Source organism: Sorex araneus, chromosome 7 (genome assembly GCF_027595985.1).
Source record: "Sorex araneus isolate mSorAra2 chromosome 7, mSorAra2.pri, whole genome shotgun sequence".
Classification (NCBI taxonomy): Eukaryota; Metazoa; Chordata; class Mammalia; order Eulipotyphla; family Soricidae; genus Sorex; species Sorex araneus.
The window spans coordinates 45,718,025-45,740,590 of NC_073308.1; the positions used below are offsets into that span (position 1 = coordinate 45,718,025).

Genomic DNA, 22,566 nt, shown 5'->3' on the forward strand with positions numbered 1-22,566 from the left:
CACCCTACTTGCTGTACTATCAATCCAGCTTTAAGAGATGGATATAATAATAATAATAATAATAACAATAATAATAATAATGAGGTGGATTTTTTCGGGGGTAGGGTCTTTCTTATTTTTTTAAGAGGTGGTATTTTAAAGGTCCATCTTTGCCATTCCGAACGTAGTTCTCAGTTGACAATCTATAAGAACTTTTATTTTTAAAAAAACAGAAAAAAATAGTATTTTTTATTCTTATGTTGCTAGACATTTCTCTAATAAGGCATACCATACACAGCCATACACAAAAACATGGATACATAAAGGAAAAGATTGATCATTTTAACTACATTAAATGTAAGTTTCTGTTCATCAAGGGCAGATGAACATTGCTCAGAAAAGTAAGTCACTGAAAAATAAGCATTTGTGACATATATAGTAGGCTTATCCAGATTCTGAATTGCAAATATATATATGTATGTATATATGAAATACTAATAATACAATGAAAAAGGGGGAGACAGTATGAACAAGAATGCATCACAAAAATGCGTGTTCAACTGAAAGACATAAAAAAATGATAGGCTTAATTTATTATCAAAGAAATAGTCCAGTAACTTACTATTACATATCCTCTGAAAGTTAAAGGACTAACAATGCCAGTTGTTTATGAGAATATAAAATAAAAGTAGTTCTCATATATTGTTGATGGGCATTAAATTAGTCAAGAACTTGGCTCCTTTTTTTTCTGGAGAGGTCATCGTTCTTGAACAAATCTCTCTTTCTATCTCTTTCTCTCTCTCTCTCTCTCTCTTTCTTTCTCCTTTTTCATATTTTCCCAAATAAAACTATTTTACTAAGCTAAAAAATATTTAAAAGTCCACAAATAAAGCTTGTCTCTCTGGGTTAAAAAAAAAAGGGGTACTAATTTAAGAAAAAAATTGAACAGTATTTCTTTTTTTTTTTTTTGGCTTTTTAGATCACACCCAGTGATTCTCAGGGGTTACTCCTGGTTCTGCACTCAGGAATTACTCCTGGCGGTGCTTGGGAGATCATATGGGATGCTGGGAATCAAACCCAGGTTGGCCAGGTGCAAGGCAAACGCCCTACCTGCTGTGCTATCGCTCCAGCCCCAATTGAACAGTATTTTTTATACTCTTAAATATATTAACATGGTTTCTGGAATTCTAAGGTAATTGTTGTCACACATTTGGATTCCAAAATGCACATTGAATCCAAGAAGTCATGGTGTCATTTTAAGAATTTAAGCTACCTGTGGGGCTGGAGCGATAGCTGAGCAGGTACTGGAGCAGTGGGCATCAGTAACCTCTCCATTCTGAGACTTATTTGTTACTGTTTTGGGCCTGTTGAATACACCACGGGTAGCTTGCCAGGCTCTGCCATGAGAGCGAGATACTCTCAGTAGCTTGCCGGACTCTCTGAGAGGGGTGGAGAAATCGAACCTGGGTAGGCTGCATGCAAGGCAAACACCCTACCCACTGTGCTATGCTCCAGCCCAGCACAGCTGGGTGTGGCCATAAAAACAAATAAACAAAGCTATCTTGGAAGGATGATAAGGAATTCTTTATTATTAAAAAATATTTTTTATCACTGTGAGATAGTTACAAAGCTTTCATGTTTGATTTTCAGTCATACAATGATCAAACATCCATCCCTCCACCAGTGCACGTTTTCCACCACCAATGTCCCCAGTATTTCTCCTTCATCACCCTTCCCCCACCTCCATGGCAGACAATTTTCCCCATACTCTCTCTACTTTTGGACATTATGGTAAAAACTGATTTCTTAAAGAAACTTGAAAGAATTAAGGATTAGGAGTCAACCTGACTCTTTTTTCTTTTTTTTTGAGGGGTGTCATATCTCAAAGTACTCAAGCTCACTTCTGGCTCTGCACTCAGGAATCACTCCTGGAAGTGCTCAGAGGATCATATGAGGTGCCAGGGATCAAACCTACTGCAGATGACATGATACTATATTTAGAAAATCCCTAAAGAATCTACAGAAAAGCTCCTATAAACAATTGGCCAACTACAGAAGTAGCATGTAGAAGTCCAAGGCTTCCCTATATGCAACTAATGAGATAGAAGAAATATTTAAGGGGCTGGGGAAATAGCACAGTGAGTAGGGTGTTTGCCTTGCACGAGGCCAACCCGGGTTCGATTCCCAGCATCCCATATGGTCCCCGGAGCACAGCCAGGAGTAATTCCTGAGTGCAGAGCCAGGAGTAACCCCTGTGCCTGGTGTGACCCAAAAAGCAAAAAAAGGAAAAAAATATTTAAAAGACAATCCCACTCATAATAGTGTCTCTCCTGGGAATTGGTTTAATTAAAGAGGCAAAAGACTTATAGAAAACATTGCTTAAAGAGATAAAAGAGGACACAAGGAAATGGAATTACATCTCCTACTCATGGATCAGGAGAATTAATGTTGTCAGAATGACATCACACAGCATCACACAGATTCACCCAAGGCATCACACAGATTCGGTGAAATCTTTATAAGGATACCCACGACATTTTTTAAAAGAAATAGATCCAGGGCTGGAGCAATAGTACAATGGGTGGGTGTTTGCCTTGCACACAGCCAACCTGGGTATGATTCCCAGCATCCCACATAGTCCCCGAGCACTACCAGGAGTAATTTCTGAGTGCAAAGCCAGTAGTAACCCCTGTGCATCACTAGGTGTGACACTCCTCCCAAAAAAATCAAATGCTCTGAAATTTGTATGAAACGAATATGGAACCCCAGAATAGCCAAAACAATCCTCGAGGAAAAGGAGATGGTGGGCATTGCTTTCCCCAACTTCAAATTGTACTAGAGGTAAGTGGCATGGTAGGGGCATGGAGAGTGGGGAAGAGGGGTCAGGCTGTGGTGGAGGGAAATCCGGGACTTAGTTGGAAGGAGTGGACATTGGTGGATGGATTGGTGTTGGAATATTATGGACCTGAAATTCAACCAAAAATAACTTTCTATCTTTGTCATTCATGGTGGGTCAATAATTTTTTTTTAAGTAAAAGATGAACTTATGCAATTTGCTGCTACATGGGTGAATCTGGAGAGTATTATGCTGAGTGAAGTTAGTCAGAGGGAGAGGGTCAGACACAGAGTGATTTCTCTCATATTCGGGATAAGAAGAAACATAGTAGGGGATAAGAAATGCCCCAAAGCAATAGGAACTAAGAACTGGCCCTCAGGAGGAAGTTTGCCACAGTGGGGGGGGTGGGGGGCGGTGGGATGGGGAAGACAGGGGAGCTGGGGAAATAGGACAAGGAAGAGATCATTAGGACAATGATTGAGGGGGAGAAGGGTGTTAAAGTGATAAAATGATGGGGCTGGAGCAATAGCATAGCGGGTAGGGCGTTTGCCTTGCACGCGGCCAAGCCGGGTTCGATTCCCAGCATCCCATATGGTCCCCTGAGCACTGCCAGGAGTGATTCCTGAGTGCAGAGCCAGGAATCAGCCCTGAGCATCGCCAGGTGTGACCCAAAAAGCTAAATAAATAAATAAATAAATAAATAAATAAATAAATAAAGTGATAAAATGATACCCTAACAGTTACAGTATTGTACCTAGAGTCAAAAAGGAAAAGAAAAAACACCTGCCACAGAGGCAGAAAGTGGATATCGGGAAAACGGAGTACACTGGTGGAGGGACGTGAACGCTGGTAAAGAGATTATTGTTGGGACATTATATGCCTAAAACACAATCATGAATAATTTTGGGATTTATGGTTATTCCAGAGAGTCTGTTGCCCGCACGCCTGGCTGTCTTCCGCGGGGCTCCTCAGAGAGGATGGGTTCCAGCTTCCCTCCCCACCCCGAGCAGAGCTCCCAGTGGCCGAAGACCACCGGAACCCAGCCACAGCCATGCTCGAGGCCCCTCTCCACACGTTTGGACAAGCCTCACGCATGAAGGTACCGGCAGAGGAACCCAGGTGTGTGTAATCTCATCAACGGCCAACATCCAGAGACTTAAAAGCAAGCTCTCAGAAGCTCGAGGCTGCTTCAAGGCCGCACAATATCTTGTAGCCTACTTCTCCCTCAGGGAGAAACTGGCAAGCTTCTGAGAGTTTCCTGCCCCCATGGGACAGCCTTGCAAACTTCCCATGGTGTATTCATATGCTAAACCAAGTAACAAGCTGGATCTCATTCCCTGACCCTGAAAGAGCCTCCAGTGCGACATCGACAGACATCTTTGGGACGGCTGAGTCTAGAGAGACTTCTAAGATCTCAGGGAAAGGACGAGTAGAGAGGTTACTGAGCCCGCTCTAGAAATCAACGATTAACGGGGTTTCATGATCATGATCATGATGGTTATTCCATTTAAGGAATGAAAATTAGGAATTGAAATAAGTAAATGAAGCGTGAGCTCAGATTACTTTATAACGCAAAGCAGGATCTGAACAAAGAACCCCTTTCTTCAACCAATACAACACACAAGCAATTGTGATGATAGAGAAAGAATCTTTAAGAAACTTACATGATATATTTTTAATCAAATAAAACTAACTTTGTTGCCTAAGGATAAACAATGTAGTGCTAGGACCATAAAGCAAAGCAAAGAAATCATTTTCATATTATAGGAAAACTGGTATGCCTCCACCTTCTCTCTAGGGGAAGAGGGTCGGATTCCCGGATTCTGGTCATGGAGGTGATTCCAAGTGTTTGCCTTATATTAATCTTTATTACATACATGGATTTTATATGATTTATGCATCTGTGCTGTATTTTTTAATGATTTTTTTAAAAGAAGTCAGGGTAGTGATTCATTTTGGAGAGAAAGGTTGAAAGAGGGCATGAAGGTTGTGAGAACATGGTAGCCTTCCCGTTTCTGAGTCCAAGTGGGAATTATTAGAGGTGTTTTTAAAAGTGGGCCAAAATCAACATCCAAGATTTTTTTTCACTCTTCAGTATGTATGTTTTACTTCAATAATAAAGGTTAATTGTTTATTTATTTATTTATTTATTTAAAAGGGATGCTAGCACAAAAGAGCCTTCCGTAGTCACAGCTTAATTTACTCTTTATTTTTTATTTTAGGAAATGTTGCCTTTTGGTATCATCTGTGTCATGGGAGAAATACATAATTTCATACTCCATTTCGAAACAGTCCAGATGCTGTTACATTATTTAGCTGGCGCTGTGTGGAAGCGTTGCTTAAAGAGACATTCTGTGCCAGAACTCGCTTCGCCATATATCATGTTAAGCAGCAATGATTTGTGTTTTAAATTTTGCCTAATGCTTTTTGTAGTATTTATAAATGCTCATTACAAACTCTAGGCGCTATCTACAGGGAATCTTGGCCTTTCCTGTTTCTCATTTCCTTCATTTTTGGAGATAACATCACGGTGTATAAAGAGAGAACCCTGTTATTTCTAAACCCATAGATTCATCAAGGCTGGGAAATGTCAAATCAGCACCTGAATAAATAAAACACAAGCCCATTAGAGCAAGCGTATGTGACCTGTCAGCATCATTAGGCTGGGCTGTGCGCAGGAAGCCAGCTGGTAGAAGGCCTTCTATAATGATGGCATCTCTCGAGAGAGCCTCACAAATCCAGGCTTTGCTTTCTGAATAAGCATTCTGATGTTGACTTTCCAGGCCGGGGTCTCACTTCATTTTCACATTGCTGTAATTCAAACCTTGCCCCCCTAGGAGTCTTCCCACCCTGCTGTGAGTGGATGCACCCAACTAGATTCCATAAGGAAACTTAATTCCACAGACCTAACACACAGAATCACCAAGCAGTCACAGAATCTGCTAGGACTTCCGTCTCTGATCTGCTATTCTTAAACGGAGCCTCTGCCGAGAACCCTTTGTTTGCGAAGGTAAGTTTGTCCGTTTAGCAATACAGTCTCACGTGGTGAATATTAACGACAGTGTAAAAAGGAAGAACATGGACCAACACACATACCCTCCAGATTCATAACCCAGCCTTGCCACTTCTTAGCTGTGCCACGTTAGACAAGCTATGAAAACTTTCCTGGCCTCAGTTTACTCATTCAAAAATGGGTACCCAATTCAATCAGCCTAATCAATGGCTGAATAAATAACAGTACTCTTCATTTAAAAAAAAAAAAAGGGCACCATGATGTAATAGGAAACATTGGATAAAATAGTATTTTTTTGTTGTTTTGGGGATACATTTATGGTGTGTAGAGTTTACTTCTGGCTCTGCTCTCAGGGATCACTCCTGGTGAGGCTCAGAGGACCTGTCTGGGGGGCTGGGGACCAAACCCAGGTCAGCTGTGTGCAAGGAAAGTGCTTTCCCTGCTGTACTATCTCTTTGACTCTATTTTTTATATTTCTTTCCCAAGTACTGATATTAGCAATTTTTTCAAGAAAATTGACTACTCCAGCCACTAAAATTAAGAATTTAAAAATAGTATTAGAGGCTGGAGAATAGCACAGTAGGTAGGGCGTTTGCCTTGCACGCAGCCAACCCAGGTTCAATTCCCAGAATCCCATATAATCCCCCGAGCATTACCAGGAGTAATTCCTGAGTGCATGAGCCAGGAGTAACCCCTGTGCATCACCAGGTATGACCCAAAAAGCAAAAACTAATAATAATAATAATTAAAAAAAAATTTTTTAAAAATAGTATTAAGTATAAAATATAGAAAACAGCGCATGTAGTAATCATTTTCATTGTTTGATAATGATGGAGGTGGTGGTGGTTAGCTGTGTGAACTGTCACTGTCACTGTCATCGATTTGCTCATTGATTTGTCCGAGCAGGCATCAGTAACGTCTCTCATTTAGAGACTTATTGTTACTGTTTTTGGCGTATCCAATACTAGTTTCAATAATTTAAGTTCTCTGATTTGGTTTTTTCTTGTCTATAAAATGAAAATAATAAGAAAAAAATAGTGCCTGATCAGTGAATTAGTTCATTCTTAATCCCATTCTGCCGTTATACGCATTTTATACGTTTTTCTTTGGGGGGGGTAGGGGAACCTCCCAAGCAGTGGTCAGGAGTTGGGGGGGGGGCAACCAGCAGTTCTCAGTCAATCAATTCAATGCAAGAACCTGACGATGTCGTGCTGTTTGGGCTGTGGGGGCCTGGAGATTCCTGGGTACCCCAGAAGTGCTGGGAGTCTCCAAAGCTGCAAAAATGCTCAGGAGAATTTGTGGTCCTAGGAGTCAAACTGGATCAGGCTCAAGCTGGCCGCACCCCCTTACTGCTGTCCTATCACCGCCCCTATATTTCCTCTTTTTCTTTCCAGTTCGTTCTCTACCACACACAAACTCTGTGGAGAACTATAGGAAACCATGATTTCAATACTTGTCCTTTAAATTCCTTTTCAAGGAAAACTGTTCTTCTTTTATTTATTTTTTAATTCATTTATTCTTTAATTAATGAATCACCGTGAGGGTACAGTTACAGATTTATACATTTTCGTGCTTGTGTTTCCCTCATACAATGTTCACAAACATATCCCTCCACCAGTGCCCATTCTCCACCACCAATAAACCCAGTATCCCTCCCACCCCCCAATCCCATCTCCCCCCACCCCACCCTGCCTCTGTGGCAGGGTATTCCCTTTTGTTCTCTCTCTCCAATTGGGTGTTGTGGTTTGCAATAGGGGTATTGAGTGGCCATCGTGTTCAGTCCCTAGTCTACTTTCAGCACGCATCACCCTTCCCCCGCGTGGCTCCAACCACATTTTACTTGGTGTTCCCTTCTCTGTCTGAGCTGCCTTTTCCCCAGAATGTGAGGCCAGCTTCCAAGCCATGGAGTCAACCGTTGGGTACTTTCTTCTACTATTCTTGGGTGCTAGTCTCCTACTCTGTTACTTTATATTTCACAGATGAGTGCAATCTTTCTATGTCTGTCTCTCTCTTTCTGACTAATTTTACTTAGCATGATACTTTCCATGTTGATCCACTTATATGCAAAAAAACTGCTCTTCTGTTAGTAAAATTCCTTAATACTATGACTTGGTTTAAAGTGACAGCTGGGCATTAATAATAGTGAAGCTCACAGAAAGAAAGTTAAATCAATGAGAGGAATGAGTAACAATTTTGAAGTATGGAGCAAGCAGTTTAAATTAAAAATCAGAAGAAAGGTTAAAAATTTATTGTGCGGGGGCTGGAGTGATAGCACAGAAAATAGGGCGTTTGCTTTGCATGTGGCCTACCCAGGTTTGATTCCCATCATCCCATATGGTATCACGAGCACTTTCAGGAATAATTCCTGAGTGCATGAGCCAGGAGTAACCCTTGTGCATCGCTGGGTGTGACCCAAAAAGAAAAATCAATGGGGGCGGAGCGAGGTCAGCAAGGAAGGCACTTGCATGTGGCAGACCCAGGTTCAGTCTCCAACATCCCACATGGTTCCCCAAGTCCAAATGTGCCCCCAAAAAAGAAAAAAGGAAAAACTGTAGTGAGGGCTCAAAGGAATGGTGCGGTGCCTTAGCATGTCTGCTTCACATGCATTTGGTCACAAGTTCAAATCTCACATGAGCCACGCATAATCCTAGCAACTTTGCTGTTTTAGTCCAGCAGCTCCACTGTCTGTGAGCCCTGGTGCCACCTGAGATTTCCAGTTGCACCACAGCCAGGTGTGAGTAAATGCCACAAAAGGATGTGACCCCCAGGATGCACACAACTAAAAAGGAAATACATGGAAGCACCACATCCAGGAAGCAGAAACGAAAGCCTGGCAACAACGCATGGGAGCACTACTGCCACTCCTGCTGGACATGAAAAGCAGAATGTGTGATGGGGCTGGAGTGATAGTACAGTGGGTAGGGCATTTGCCTTGCATGCGGCCGACTCAAGATCAATTCCCAGCATCCCATAGCACCACCAGGAGTGATTCCTGAGTGCAGAGCCAGGAGCAACCCTGGTACATCGCTGGGTGTAGCCCAAAAAAGCCACACACACAAAAAAATGCCTGGTATATCTACACAATGGAGTACCGCACAGCTATAAGGAATGATGAGATCATGTAATTTGCTGCAACATGGATTAAATTAAAGATATCATGCTTGCCCCAAAGTAAAGAGAGAGTATGGGGAATATTGTCTGCCATGGAGGCAGGGGGAGGGTGGGAAAGGGGAGTATACTGGGGATATTGGTGTGGGGAATGTGCACTGGTGGAGGGATGGGTGTTTGATCATTGTGTGATTGTAAACCAAACATGAAAGGTTGTAACTATCTCATGGTGATTCAATAAAATTTAAAAAAAGAATAAAAAAAATAAAGATATCATGCTAACTGAAGTAAGCCAGAATAAGCACAAGAAGAGGATAATATCACTTTTATGTGGTGTTTAAAGTAATTGGATGAGGAAATGCAATGGTTTAAAGGAAGGATGGCTAGATCATTGTAGGCCCAGAGCAGAGGAAGGAGAAGGAAAGAAACAGAGTGAAGGGGAAGGGTAGAAGAGATAGAGGAGAAGCAATGGGGGGCAGGAGTCAAGAGAACTTTAGCAACATTAGCGGTGAATGATCGAGCTAAATATCCAAACCACAAAATCAACAACATGAGAACCAAATTTTTTGGAGGGCGGAACTGGGGAGGCAGAGACTTTCCTGTAGAAACTAGAAAACTTGCTAGACAAATTCTAAAAGAGTTGTAACACTGAGCTCCAAGCTTTAATAACCAAACCTTAAAATTTGGTCAAGATGGCTGGGGTGGGTGGGTAGCGCAAGGAATCTGGGAACACTGGTACAAGAAAGTTGACACTGACTGCAGGATTGGTGATGGAACACCGTATGTCAAAAATCCAATCTTGAATAACTTTGTAATTCAAGGTGCTTTATAAGATAAAATTTTGAAAAAATACATTACACTAATGCAAAATATAAAAGAAACTTGTGATGAGAATTAATTCTGCTAATCACCTTAAGGTGATATAGAACAAATTACTTTGCCTAATAAATAATGCACATAGCTACTTTGTAAATAATTCTATGTAGACCAAACCCCTAATTTTTAATATTTAATATGCATAATTTTATTTAAAATGTTTATTGAACTTAAATGTCATTATACATAAAAATAAAGTGGAGGGGCTGAAGTGATAGCACAGCAGGTAGGGTGTTTGCCTTGCACACAGCCAACCCAGGTTCAATTCCCAGCATCCTATATGGTCCCCTGAGCACTGCCAGGGGTAATTCCTGAGTGCAGAGTCAGAAGTGACCCCTGTGCATCACTGGGTGTGACCCAAAAAGCAAAAAATATAAAAATAAAAAAAATAAGTGGAGAAGATCACATTACTTCTGCCTAATTAAAAAAGAAAAGAAAGGAGGAGTAAAGAAAAATAAAAAATGTGCGAACAGTGTGTCCACTTCAATACCAAGATGAAGAGGGCAAAAGTGTTTGTATTTCTTTTCTTTTTTTTTAAGTTTTTAGGCCACATCCAGAAATGATCAGGGGTTACTCCTGGCTATGTGCTCAGGAATCACTCCTGGTGAACTTGGGGGACCATATGGGATGCCACAAATCAAACCCTAGTCAGGGTGTAAGGAAAATGCCCTGTCGGCTGCACTTTTGCTCTTGCCCCTCGAACTTCTATTTCTGATCTTTCGCAGAGGGGTGATCTTCATTCCCTTCTGTGTGGTTAGAGACCTCCTCCTGGGTTGGTTTCTGGACCACTTTGCTCTGCTTCTGTTTATATGTCATCAAAAGATGAAGAGAAAACATGGTCAAGGGGGCTGGAGCAATCACAGCAGGTAGGGCATTTGCCTTGCAAGTGGCCGAACCAGGTTCAATCCCCAGCATTCCATATGATCTCCTGAGCTCCACTGCCAGGAGTAATTCCTGAGTCCGGAGCCAGGAGTAACCCCTGAGCAACACTGGGTGTGACCAAGAAAGAAAAAAGAAAACTTGGTCAAGGGGAATCAGCTTGAGATCTTTTTATCCCAATGGCACTATTGAGCTGTCTCACTCAGAAGGGCTGAGTGTACTCAGCATTGGAAGTGAGCATAGCATATATTAATATTCCATGAACTGAAATCACCGTGAGACCCTGACATTATATCTCTACATAGCGCTTCTCTAGTTATGGTGATGGACAATCTCCTATGGACTGAAAAATTTATAAATGCTACAAATATTAAATTGCCAGAAAATATGTAATGAATAAAAAAATACAATTTCTAAATATTTTATTATAGGATTAAATGATTATATTTAAATAAATATAATAGAAAATAGCAAAAGCAGGAAAACTACAGCTGGAAATGTTAAATTGAACAAGATCTGTGAATTTCATAATTTAAAAAAGAATATTATTGAGAGAAATTAAAGATTTAAGTCAATGGAATAGTGTATGACCATGGACTGGAAAACTTAGTATTCTTTTTTTATTTTTTATTTTTTTGGCTTTTGGGGTCAAACCCAGCGATGCACAGGCTCCTGGCTCTGCACTCAGGAATTTCCCCTGGCAGTGCTCAGGGGACCATATGGGATGCTGGGAATCGAATCCTGGTTGGCTGCATGCAGGGCAAACGTCCTACCCTCTGTGCTATCACTCCAGCCCCAGTATTCTTTTTTTACTGGGCAATCTGACTACAGTTGAGTATCCAATCTGCCAGAGCAGAAATTAATATTTTTGTATTTTTTTTTCTTTATTTTTTTATTGAGTCACCATGTGGAAAGTTACAAAGTTTTCAGGTTTAAATCTCAGTTATACAATGCTCGAATACCCATCCCTTCACCAGTGCACATATTCCACCACCAAGAATCCCAGTATAGCTCCACCCGCACCCCCACACCCCTAACCCCCCCACGCCCCTAGCCCCCCACCCTTAGCCCCCCGCCTGTGTAACTAATAAATTTCACTTTACTTTCACTTTGATTGCATTCAATATTTCAACAAAACTCACTATTATTGTTTGGAGAGTCTCTCCCTTAAAGTCAGACCTGCTGAAAAGAAAGCATTAGATAATTTGTTTTCCATTGCTGAGGATGAAGAGGTATGAGGTCGAGTGACCACACTTAGCGGCCTCTCGGTTTTGGGTTTCTGTATTTTAGTAACTAAGTCCAGAGATATATCTGCCAGAAATTGCATCATTGTAAGCTTGTACCTCTCAGCTACTTTATATTCCACATATGAGTGCAACCTTTCTATGTCTGTCTCTTTCTTTCTGACTCATTTCACTCAACATGACACTCTCCATGTTGATCCACTTATATGCAAATTTTATGACTCCACGTTTTCTGACAGCTACATAGTATTCCATTGTGTAGATGTACCAGAGTTTCTTTAACCAGTCATCTGTTTTGGGGCACTCTGTTTTTTTCCAGATTGTGGTTATTGTAAACAGTGCTGCAATGAACATAGAAATGCAGATGTCATTTCTACTATACCTTTTTGCCTCTCTGGGGTATATTCCTAGGAGTGGTATTGCTGGGTCAAATGGAAGCTCAATTTCTAATTTTTTGAGAATCGTCCATATTGTTTTCCAAAAGGGCTGAACCAGTTGGCATCCCCACCAGCAGTGAAGGAGAGTCCCTTTCTCCCCACATCCACGTCAACACCGGTCGCTTTTGTTTTTTGGGATGTAGGCCAGTCTCTATGCTGTGAAATGATATCTCATTGTTGTTTTGATCAGAAGCAGAAATTAATATTGTGTTTCCCTTATGACACCATTCTTCATGGTAACAACCGAATTTAGAAAGGTTCCTGTCCAGAGGCCAGGCTGGGGGGCCAGTTTGGGGAGGGGAGTGGGCGGATATAGAAGGGAACCTGGGAACACTGGTGGAGGGAAGTTGACACTGGTGGTGGGATTGGTGCTGCAATATTGCGTGTCTAAAACTCAACTGTGAATAACTGTAAATCTCAGTGTTTTAATTTAAAAAATGTGTTGATTGAAAAAAAAATTTCACTTCAGTCATTTGAGGTTGATTCAGGAGCTCAATTTTACAAAAAAAGGAACTAAGAATTAGAAAAGCTAAACCCAGAGCAAGGCTGGAGAGAGAGTACAGTGTGTAGGGCATTTGTTTGCATGAGGCTGACCTGACATGTAATTCCTGGCACCACCTCTGGTCCCCTGAGCACAACCAGTAGTGACTTGGAGTGCAGAGCCAGAGTAAGCCCTGAGCACTGCTGGGAGTGGCCCAAAAGCAAACAAAAAACAGTGACAAAGTCTAGTATTATATTCAGACTAACTATATTTGTGTCCTCTATTTTACTACACAGCCTCTTCAATGACAGAGTGATGTTGAGAACTTCCATCAGTTTCCCTTCTATTTTTTCATCATTTCCCATTTTGTTCTCTTCATTGTGCATGAATAAAAAGAGCCACAGGAGAGGATGGAGAGTTGGTGCAGCTGATAGGGCACTTGCCTTGCATGTGATTTTCCTAGGTTTGATCCCTGACATCACATATTGTCTTCTGAGCAGAGGAGTGATCCCTGAGCAGCCAGGAGTAACCCCTGAGCATCACTGGGCATAGCCCAGAAAAAAAAAATCGAATGATAATGACTCAAGAGAGAGTAGGTTGCCTATGAAACAGAAGAGAAATATTTTCAAATCTAATTGTTATCCTAATAGAAATCTGCAAAACAAGGACAGGATGCAGTTGAGAAAAGTAGGGAAAGAGAAAAAAGAAAATAGAAGATGTCTCACAAATTAAAGATACATATTAAAGATATTAAAAATATAAATTTCTTAAAATTAAAACCCTGAATCATAGTGCTGCATAATCTAACTGGGTCCTAAAAGTGCATTTTTTAAAAAATCTTACAGCCATTAAGACAAAAATGCTAAGAAAAATAGGAGACATATAGGATGAATTCAAGTAATTCAGCTTTCATAAGGTAGATGAGAAAAAGAACAGAGAAAATTCAATGCAGGAAATCATTTTTAAAATTATAAAAAAATAATGCCAGTTGGAGCCACTGATTGGCCTTTGTGAATAAAATACTAGAAGTTTATTTGATTTCGGAGGGACAGGGCTGGGCCACACCTGGCCGTGCTCAGGGGACTATTTAGTCACAGGAATCAACCTGGTTCTCCCTCAAGCTGCTTAGCCCAGTGAGAGATCGCTCCAGCTCTAGAAGGAAGTTTTTTTCTTTCCCTTTTTTTTTCTTTTTGGGTCACACCCGGAAATACTCCAGGGTTATTCCTGGCTTTGCACTCAAGAATCACTCCTGGCAGTGCTCGGAGGACCATATTGGATGCTGAGAATTGAACTCGGGTAGGCCGAGTGCAAGGCAAATGCCCTACCCGCTATACTATCTCTCCAGCCCCTTTTTCTCTCCCTTTTTTTAAAAAAATATTTGTTATCGAATCAGTATGAATAGTTATAATTGGGTTTCAGTCATACAATGTTCCAACACCTGTCCCTTCACTAGTGTACATTTTCCACCACTAATGTCTCCAGTTTTCTTCCCACCACCGCCCCCCGCCCCCGCACCACCACCACCACCCCAGTCTGCTTCTATGGAAGGCACTTTTCTATTTTTCCTTCTCTCTCTATGTCTCTGTTTATCTCTGTCTCTCTCTTTCTCTGTCTCTCTTTGTCTCTGTCTCTGTCTGTCTGTCTGTCTGTCTGTCTGTCTCTCTCTCTCTCTCTCTCTCTCTCTCTCTCTCTCTCTCTCTCTTCTCTCTCTCGGCATTATGGTTTGCAGTACAGGTACTGAAAGTTTATCATGTATATCCCTTTACCAACTTCCAGCACTCACTTTTTGTCCAGAGTGATCATTTCCAACGGTCACTGTCATAATGGTTCCTTTTCTCTTCTGCCCTCTTCCCCGCCCTCCCTCCCAACACTTGTGCCAAGCTTAAAAGGAAGCTTTTCTTCCTTCCCTTTATCGTCATGTTGAGATGACTTGGGGAAGAGCTGGGAATTGAACACTCGGCCCCATGCCTGTAAGTGCTCTACCACTGAAACTACTCTCAAGTCCTCTGGAGGAAAGATCTTTGAGAGAAAAAGTTTGACACTGATTATATCTCATTAAGGTTTCCGCTGAACACAAGAAATAACTTTAAATATTTCTAGGAAAACAAGGACCCAGAAATGCAAATTTATTTCTGGAAAAATTAACTTCAGGACTTATTCTAGTTATAAAAAAAATAGGGTTTGGAGTAAAATCACAGTGACTCTGAGGAACTGCCTTGAAGTGGACAATCACAAGTTCCAATGCCCAGTGTCCCCTGTAGGACACTGTTTGAACCTGACAGTTCTGTGATCTGGGATCCCTGGCATCACAAGCAATTTGCAGCTGCACCACAACCACGTGTGCGCGTGCGTGTGTGTGTGTGTGTGTGTGTGTGTGTGTGTGTGTGTGTGGTATGTGTGTGTATCAGGAAAAAGGAAGTAACTTTCAGCAAGTAGCTCAACTAAAAAGATAAGTGAGTGCTCTGGCAGGAAGTTCTGCTCTTGAGCATGTGTTGGAGGACAACATGAATCCCTCGGAAGCATCACGTCACTTGTGTTCCTTCGCTGAGAATGTGACCGCCAGCCAGCCTGTGTGCAAGCACCACAAGCAAAGGAGTGCCAGCCTCAGGCACTCTGGGACAAGTATGCAAGCACCACCAGTTAAACAAAAAAAAAAGAAAATGTAAGTCAAGTCAGAAAGTACAAAATCCAAACAACTATAGAGTGAACTGAAGAGCAAATAAAGAGACTCTAAGAATGTGTATGTGTTTGTTTTGGAAAGAAAATAATGGAGCCGGAAAAGATTATTTTTACAGCAGAGGGAGGAAAAAAGGAAGGGAAGAAAGACAGTGAAGAGGTTTATAGGAGACAAGTTAAAATGGAGATCAGATTTTTGGTTTTTGGTTGTTTTGGGTTTCTTTTGGCTTTTCAGGTCACACCTGGCAATGCATAGGGGTTACTCCTGGCTTTGCTCTCAGGAATTACCCCTGGCAGTGCTCAGGGGACCATATGGGATACTGGGAATCGAACCCGGGTTGGCTGCGTGCAAGGCAAACGCCCTACCTGCTGTGCTATTGCTCTAGCCCCCAGAATAGGATTTAGGAGCATAGAATCTCATTTTTTTTCTTTTTTTTTTTTTGTTTTTTTTGTTTTTGGGTGATACCCAGCAATAGCACAGCAGGTAGGGTGCTTGCCTTACACACGGCCGATCCGGGTTGGATTCCTCCGTCCCTCTCAAAGAGCCCAGCAAGATACTGAGAGTATCCCGCTCGCACGGCAGAGCCTGGCAAGCTCCCCGTGGCGTATTTGACATGCCAAAAGCAGTAACAACTCTCACAATGGAGACGTTACTGGTGCCCTGTAGGATGACATTACTTTGTCCTCCTCCCCAGTAATGTCATCCTACAGTGCCCACTCGAGCAAATCGATGAACAACAGGATGACAGTGACAGTGACCCAGCAATACCAAGGGCTTTCTCCTGGCTCTGCACTAAAGAATTGCTCAGCGGTGCTCAGGGGACCATATGGGATGCCGGGTATTGAACCTGGTCAGCCACTTGCAAGGCAAACGCCCTACCCACTGTACTATCACTCCAGCCCCAGGGGTTTATTTTTTTCCTATAGATCTAACTGCATTCTTTGATTTTTTTCTGAATAGTATCTTCATAATCATATTGGAAATGTTATTTATTTAAAATTAATCTACAGAGATAAACAATTAATTATAATTACCAGAAATTAAAAACTAATAAAATGGAGCTGGAGAGCTAGGTCAGGGCTAAGGCAGTGCTCAGGGCATACTTCTGACTCTGCTCAGGGATGACTTCTGGAGGGGCTCAGGGGGCCCCATTTGAATCGAACCGGGCTTGGCAGCATTGAAAACAAACACTCTACTCACTGTACTATCTCTCCAATACTGTGAGTTTTTAAACTGATAAACCAATAAATAGAAATATACAAGTGTGCTATTTAGAGTTTGAGGGCAAATAAAATCTGTCATCCCCTTGCTCATTGATTTGTTTGAGCGGGCACCAGTAACGTCTCTCATTGAGAGACTTATTATTACTGTTTTGGGCATATCCAATACGCACGGGTAGCTTGCCAGGCTCTGCCGTGCGGGCATGATACTCTCGGTAACTTGCCAAGCTCTTCTAGAGGGGCGGAGGAATCGAACTCAGGTCGGCCACGTGAAAGGCGAATGCTCAATGCTGTGCTATCACTCCACACAGCGAATAAAAGAACAAGTAATAAAAGTGAATACTTTTTCAAGGGGGCCAGAGAGATCATCCAGAGCTTAAGACATTTGCTTTGTATGTGACCAATCCTGGTTTAAGTCTTGGCACCATGTATGTCTCCTGAGCACTGCCAGGGGCTACTAAGTCAGTAATCCCTTGTGAACACCGCTGTATGCAACCCAAATACCTCACCTTCGAAAAAGATGTTACAAATGAAATCAAGGAATCAGGGAGCAGAGCTGGAGCAATAGAACAGTGGGGAGGGCATTTGCCTTGCATACAGATGGTGTAGGTTTGATCCCCGGCATCCCATATGTGTTTCCCAAGCCAGGAGTAATTCCTGACTGCAGAGCCAGAAGTAACCCCTAAACATTGCCGGGTGTGATTCCCCCCCAAAAAAAAAGCGCCAAAATAAAAAAAAGAAATCAGAGGGCTTTTTTCTAAAACATAGACTTTATTTGATACAATGTTTTGAATAGAAAACTAAGATTATGCTCTTCTCTACAATGAACAGAAAAATAATAAAAACTAGGGGCTTGGGCCAGAGACAGTACAGGGTGCAAAGTGCTTGTTCTGACTCCAGTTCAACCATGGCACCATATACCATCCCCAGAACATCACCAGGAGCGTCCTCTGATCACAGAGCCAGGTGTAGTACCTGGGCACCACCAGGTGTGACCCCCAAGCCCCAAATATAAGCAAAGAAGAATATTTCAGGTAGTTACTTTGCTTTTTGTTTGATGCCCTCTGCACAATCACTGTTTTTCACTATGTGTAATGTAAACAGTGGTCTTAAAGATGTTCTTTTATTGGTTCTCAGAACCTGCTGATTCACTGGCAAAAAAAAAATGGATTTTATGAGGTTATTAAAGAATGGATCGATCTTGGAACCAGACAGAAACAGTATGGAGTTAAGTGAAAAGGGTCATTAATGATCCCTGAGCACCAGCAGGTGAGCCCTCCCAGAAAAGAAAAGAAAGGATATACTATGATAGGGAGGTTATCCTGGGTTATCTGGGAAAAATCAATATTAAACCAGAGGATCCTTCTAGGAGAGGGCAGTAAGGTCAAACTCACATTCATGAAAAAGTGAAAACAGAGGCTGGAGGGATGTACTTTGATGATGGAGGAAGAAGCTGAAAGCCGAGATAGGCAAGTGCCTTCTAGAAGCTGGAAAGGATTCTCCTTACAACCACCAGAAGGAGCACAGTTTAGTGGACACATTGATCTAAGCCCTTAAGACGCATTTTTGAACTTGACCTCCAGATCTGGAAGACAAACACAGTTGTTTTTGGTTTTTTTGTTTAGTTTTGTTTTATTTTCAGATCACACATGGCAGTGCTCATGCCTTATCTTGGCTCTGTGCTCCGGGATCACTCCTGGCTGGGCTCAGGGGAGCACAGGCCGACCCAGGTTCACAGGAATTGAACCTGGGTCGGCCACCTGCTAGTCAAATGCCTTACCCCCAATTTTATCTCTCCAACCCAGGCAATGAATAAATTTGTGTTTGTATTTTATATTGTAGAATCTGTGGGCCAAACCCAGAGTTTACAGGTGCTACTCCTGGTTCTGTGCTTAGGGGTGACTCCCCAAAATACTCATGGGAGTACAAAAGAATGATCCAAGTTCAGGTGTTGCAAGGCCAGAATCTTCACCCCTGTACCTTTTTTCTGACCCTATTTTGTATTATTCTAATGCACAAAATTTATAGTTATTTGCCACAACATCAACAGGAGAAACTAATTCACCGTGTATTATTTTTATCACTTAAAAAAGAAATAGAGGGGTCAAAGCAAAGTAGGGCACTTGCTTTGCATGTAGCCCACCCAGGTTCAATCCCTGGTGTCCCACGTGATCCCCCTGAGCCTGCCAGGAGTTATCCCTACACACAGAACCAGGAGGAAACCCTGAGCACCTCTGGGACTGGCCCCCGAACAAAAACACAGACACAAAAACATCCTAACCCCACACCAGGCTGTCTTCACTAGGGCAACTCGGAGGGGGTTGCGTTGAACTTCCCTCCCCACTCCAGCAGAACCCTGGCAGCCGAAAACCTCCAGAACCCAACAACACAACCATGCTCAAGGCCACTCTCCACAGGAGATCTCCAAGCTCACTCAGAACGGGGCTGGGCCTCCTCCCCTCAGCTCCCAAGTTTTCTAGTAGCTTGGCAGTCACACCCACAAAATGCCTCCAGTGCCATATAATCTCATCAACACCCAAGCCCCAGAGACTATGAAATAAAGCTCCCAGAAGGGAACATCACAGAACGTCCTGGAACGCATGGCCACATCCAGGGCCACGCAACCTCTTATACTCCAGCCCACTGACATACCAAAAGTAGCACACGTTTGTTTGGGTTTAATATATATGCTTGTAATCTCTTATACCAGGGTTCAATGGCTCCAGGATAAAATACAACAATCTCCACACACTTTCCTCTTACGGTGGTGGGGAGGCACACAGTGGTGGGATTGGTGTTTGAATATTATCTGTAATGAACTATTGTGGACAACTTTATAAAAATAAAATTTAAAACAAAATTAAAGAAATGGAAATCATCAAATGTAAGCACGCCAGGGAGCAAGCATGTCCTGGAAGGAAGGCCTGCTCCGCTCCTGGCTGCCTGCACCCACTCCGGGGTGCTAGAGCAGAGAACAAGCCCAGACTCAACACGGTGCCTAGACCCTAAGAGACAGGGAAGGTACAGTGGCCCTGCCTGCCCCAGTCAGGCTTAGACAGGACTGGTAAGTGGTCACAAGGTAGCATCTAAAAGCCTGCCTTCCTTCTCCCTACTCTACTCTGCCTTTCTCTGCTGGCCCTCAGCCCCCACCCCCGTGGAGGGGAACTAGCAGGAGAACTTTTCAGCGCATCACTTAGATTGAGAGGGTGATTTGGGTTTGGGTCTTTTGGTTTTGTTTTGTTTTGTTTTGGCTTGGCTTTTTTGGTCACACCCAGTGATGCTCAGGGGTTACTCCTGGCTCTGCACTCAGGAATTACTTGCTGGCAGTGCTCAGGGAACCATATGAGATGCCGGGGATTGAACCAGGGTCAGCTGTGCAAGGCAAAGGCCCTACCCTCTAAGAAAGTGATTTGGAAAGCACCAGTTGTTGGTCTTACTAGTGTGCTTTAAAAAGGCATGCCCTGGGCCTGGAGAAATAGTACAGAGGATAAAGTGCTTGCCTTGCATGTGGGCTGATCCGGGTTCGATCAGCCCCATACGATCCCCTGAGCCCACCATGAGTGATCCATGAGTGCAGAACTAAGGCTAAGCCCTGAGCACAGTTTAATGAGGCCCCAAAACTCAAAAAATGAGTTAATTAATTAAATTAAAAAGGCATGCTTCACCCATAGGCCCCTCATTTTGTTATTATTGATGGTGGTGTTTTGGGGGACATACCCCATGGTGCTCAGGACTTATTTCTGATTCTATGCTCAAGGCTCACTCCTGAAAGGGCTCTGGGACCATATATAGATCCAGGGATGGAACCTGGGTCTGCAGAAGCTAGGCAAGCATCATATTCCTGTCTATCTGGCTACACTCCAGCCCACAACCCACCTGACTATTTTTTTCCTGGTTTGGGGGCCACACCCAGTAATGCTTAGGACTCACTTCTGGCTCTGAGCTGAGATAACTCCCACTGGATTCGGGGGATCATATGGGATGCCAGGATTGAACCTGCGTTGGCCTCATGCAAGATAAGTGCCCTAATCACTGTCCTAGTACTCCAGGCCCTCCACCTCACTTTTAAGACAACAGTGAGCAGGGTTTAAAGGCACAGGAGATGTTTGAGGCTGGGAGATCATCCTGCAGGTAGGACCACTTGCATTGCATGTGGCAGTCTTGAGTTTGATCCCTCTCACCTTCAGCAGTGGTCCAAAATCCAAGAACCAAAATAAAATAAAATAATAAAAACTACTGGAGATGTTCTTGGCAGTCTTTATTCAGAAAATAGAGCAATTCAAGCAAAACACAATCTCTCTCCAATTAAGGATTGGGAACTCAAGTACAGTTTGTGAGGCAGGAAGTAGGGCTAAAAGACTGCATTCAAGCTGTTTTTTATTTTTTCAAATTTTCTCCATCAAAAAACTTCATGCCAATGAAAAGACCATTAGCATTGATATTTTTCTGCACCTTCTAAGTCATTCCTTAATCAAGGCTTTTTTTCCCCAGTCAATATGATCACTGCACTGTAGCACTGTCATCCCATTGTTCATCGATTTGCTCGAGCGGGCACCAGTAACATCTCCATTGTGAGACTTGTTATTGTTTTTGGCATATCGAATATGCCACAGGTAGCTTGCCTGGCTCTGCCATGCAGGTGGGATACTCTCGGCAGCTTGCCGGGCTCTCCGAGAGAGACAGAGGAATTGAACCCGGGTCAGCCGCATACAAGGCAAATGCTCTACCCTCTGTGCTATTGATCCAGTCTCATAATGATAATTCTATTAAAAACTAGAATGAGAGGGACGGAGAGGCAATATGGGAGGTGAGGCCTTCCATGCCGCCACTTCAGTCAACCCTGGTTCGATCCTCAGCACCACAGATTGTTTCCCAAGCAGAACCCGGGGTCAGTCCTGAGCACTGTGCCAGGAAGAGCTTCTGAGCACCACCAGGTATGGCCAAATCCCTCCCCCTAGACTTACTCCCCCCCTCGCCCCAAAGAAAATAAAATGAATAGCTTCTGTGTTATTTTATATAATATTCCTTCTTTATATAAGATTCCTTCTTAAAAGGATCAAAACCTAAAGGGGTAAAAAATACCTTGAACAAAGAAAATATTTAGTCAAAGGGAATGTGTACAAGAAAGAAAAGTGCTCAATGTGCAGAGGGATTTTCCCTTAAGGAACTAAGGGAAAACCTTTAAAGTCTGTGGATATTCTAACAGGTAAAAGGCTGCTGGAAAACCAATATAAATTTTTTTCGGGGGGGGGTCACACCGGAGACACACAGGGGTTACTCCTGGCAGTGCTCAGGGCACCATACAGGATGCTGGGAATCAAACCCGGGTTGGCCTCTCGCAAGGCAAATGCCCTACCCGCTGTACTATCGCTCCAGCCCCGAAATTATCATGTATCCCTTTTCCCCAGTGAAGAAACTGAAGACAAAGACTTGCCCAGTGCCTAACAGGAAGTAAATGGTAGATCCAAGACTAGTATGCCAACATTCTGACTCCAAACTCAGTGCTCCTGTCTTCCCAAGCTGCCTGTTGTCACAGATCTTTGGGCATGCCAACTTAGCTTATTAATGGGTCAAAAGATTCAACTTGGAAACAGTGTACATCACTTCAGCTCACAATTATTAGCCAGGGAAGTCAGATCAATAGATGAATCAGGCAGGATGTGATTCCTTCTCACAGAGGCAGGGACAGGGAGTGAACAAACGGAAACCAGGATACAGTCGGCAGCACCCTTTCCCTCTGTTCCTGTTCCCACAGTGGCATCAGAAACTTAACAATCTCCAGGCAAGCTCCCTGGCCCTGGGCCTTGCTGGATTCT

General features: G+C 42.8%; 1 non-coding gene across 1 annotated transcript; it reads right to left on the reverse strand.

Moving 5' to 3' along the window:
• Positions 1 to 9,524: 9,524 nt before the first annotated feature.
• Positions 9,525 to 9,587, reverse strand: LOC129406640 (U7 small nuclear RNA). The gene has a single exon (XR_008631125.1). It is a non-coding gene; the product is annotated as a U7 small nuclear RNA (small nuclear RNA).
• Positions 9,588 to 22,566: the final 12,979 nt, after the last annotated feature.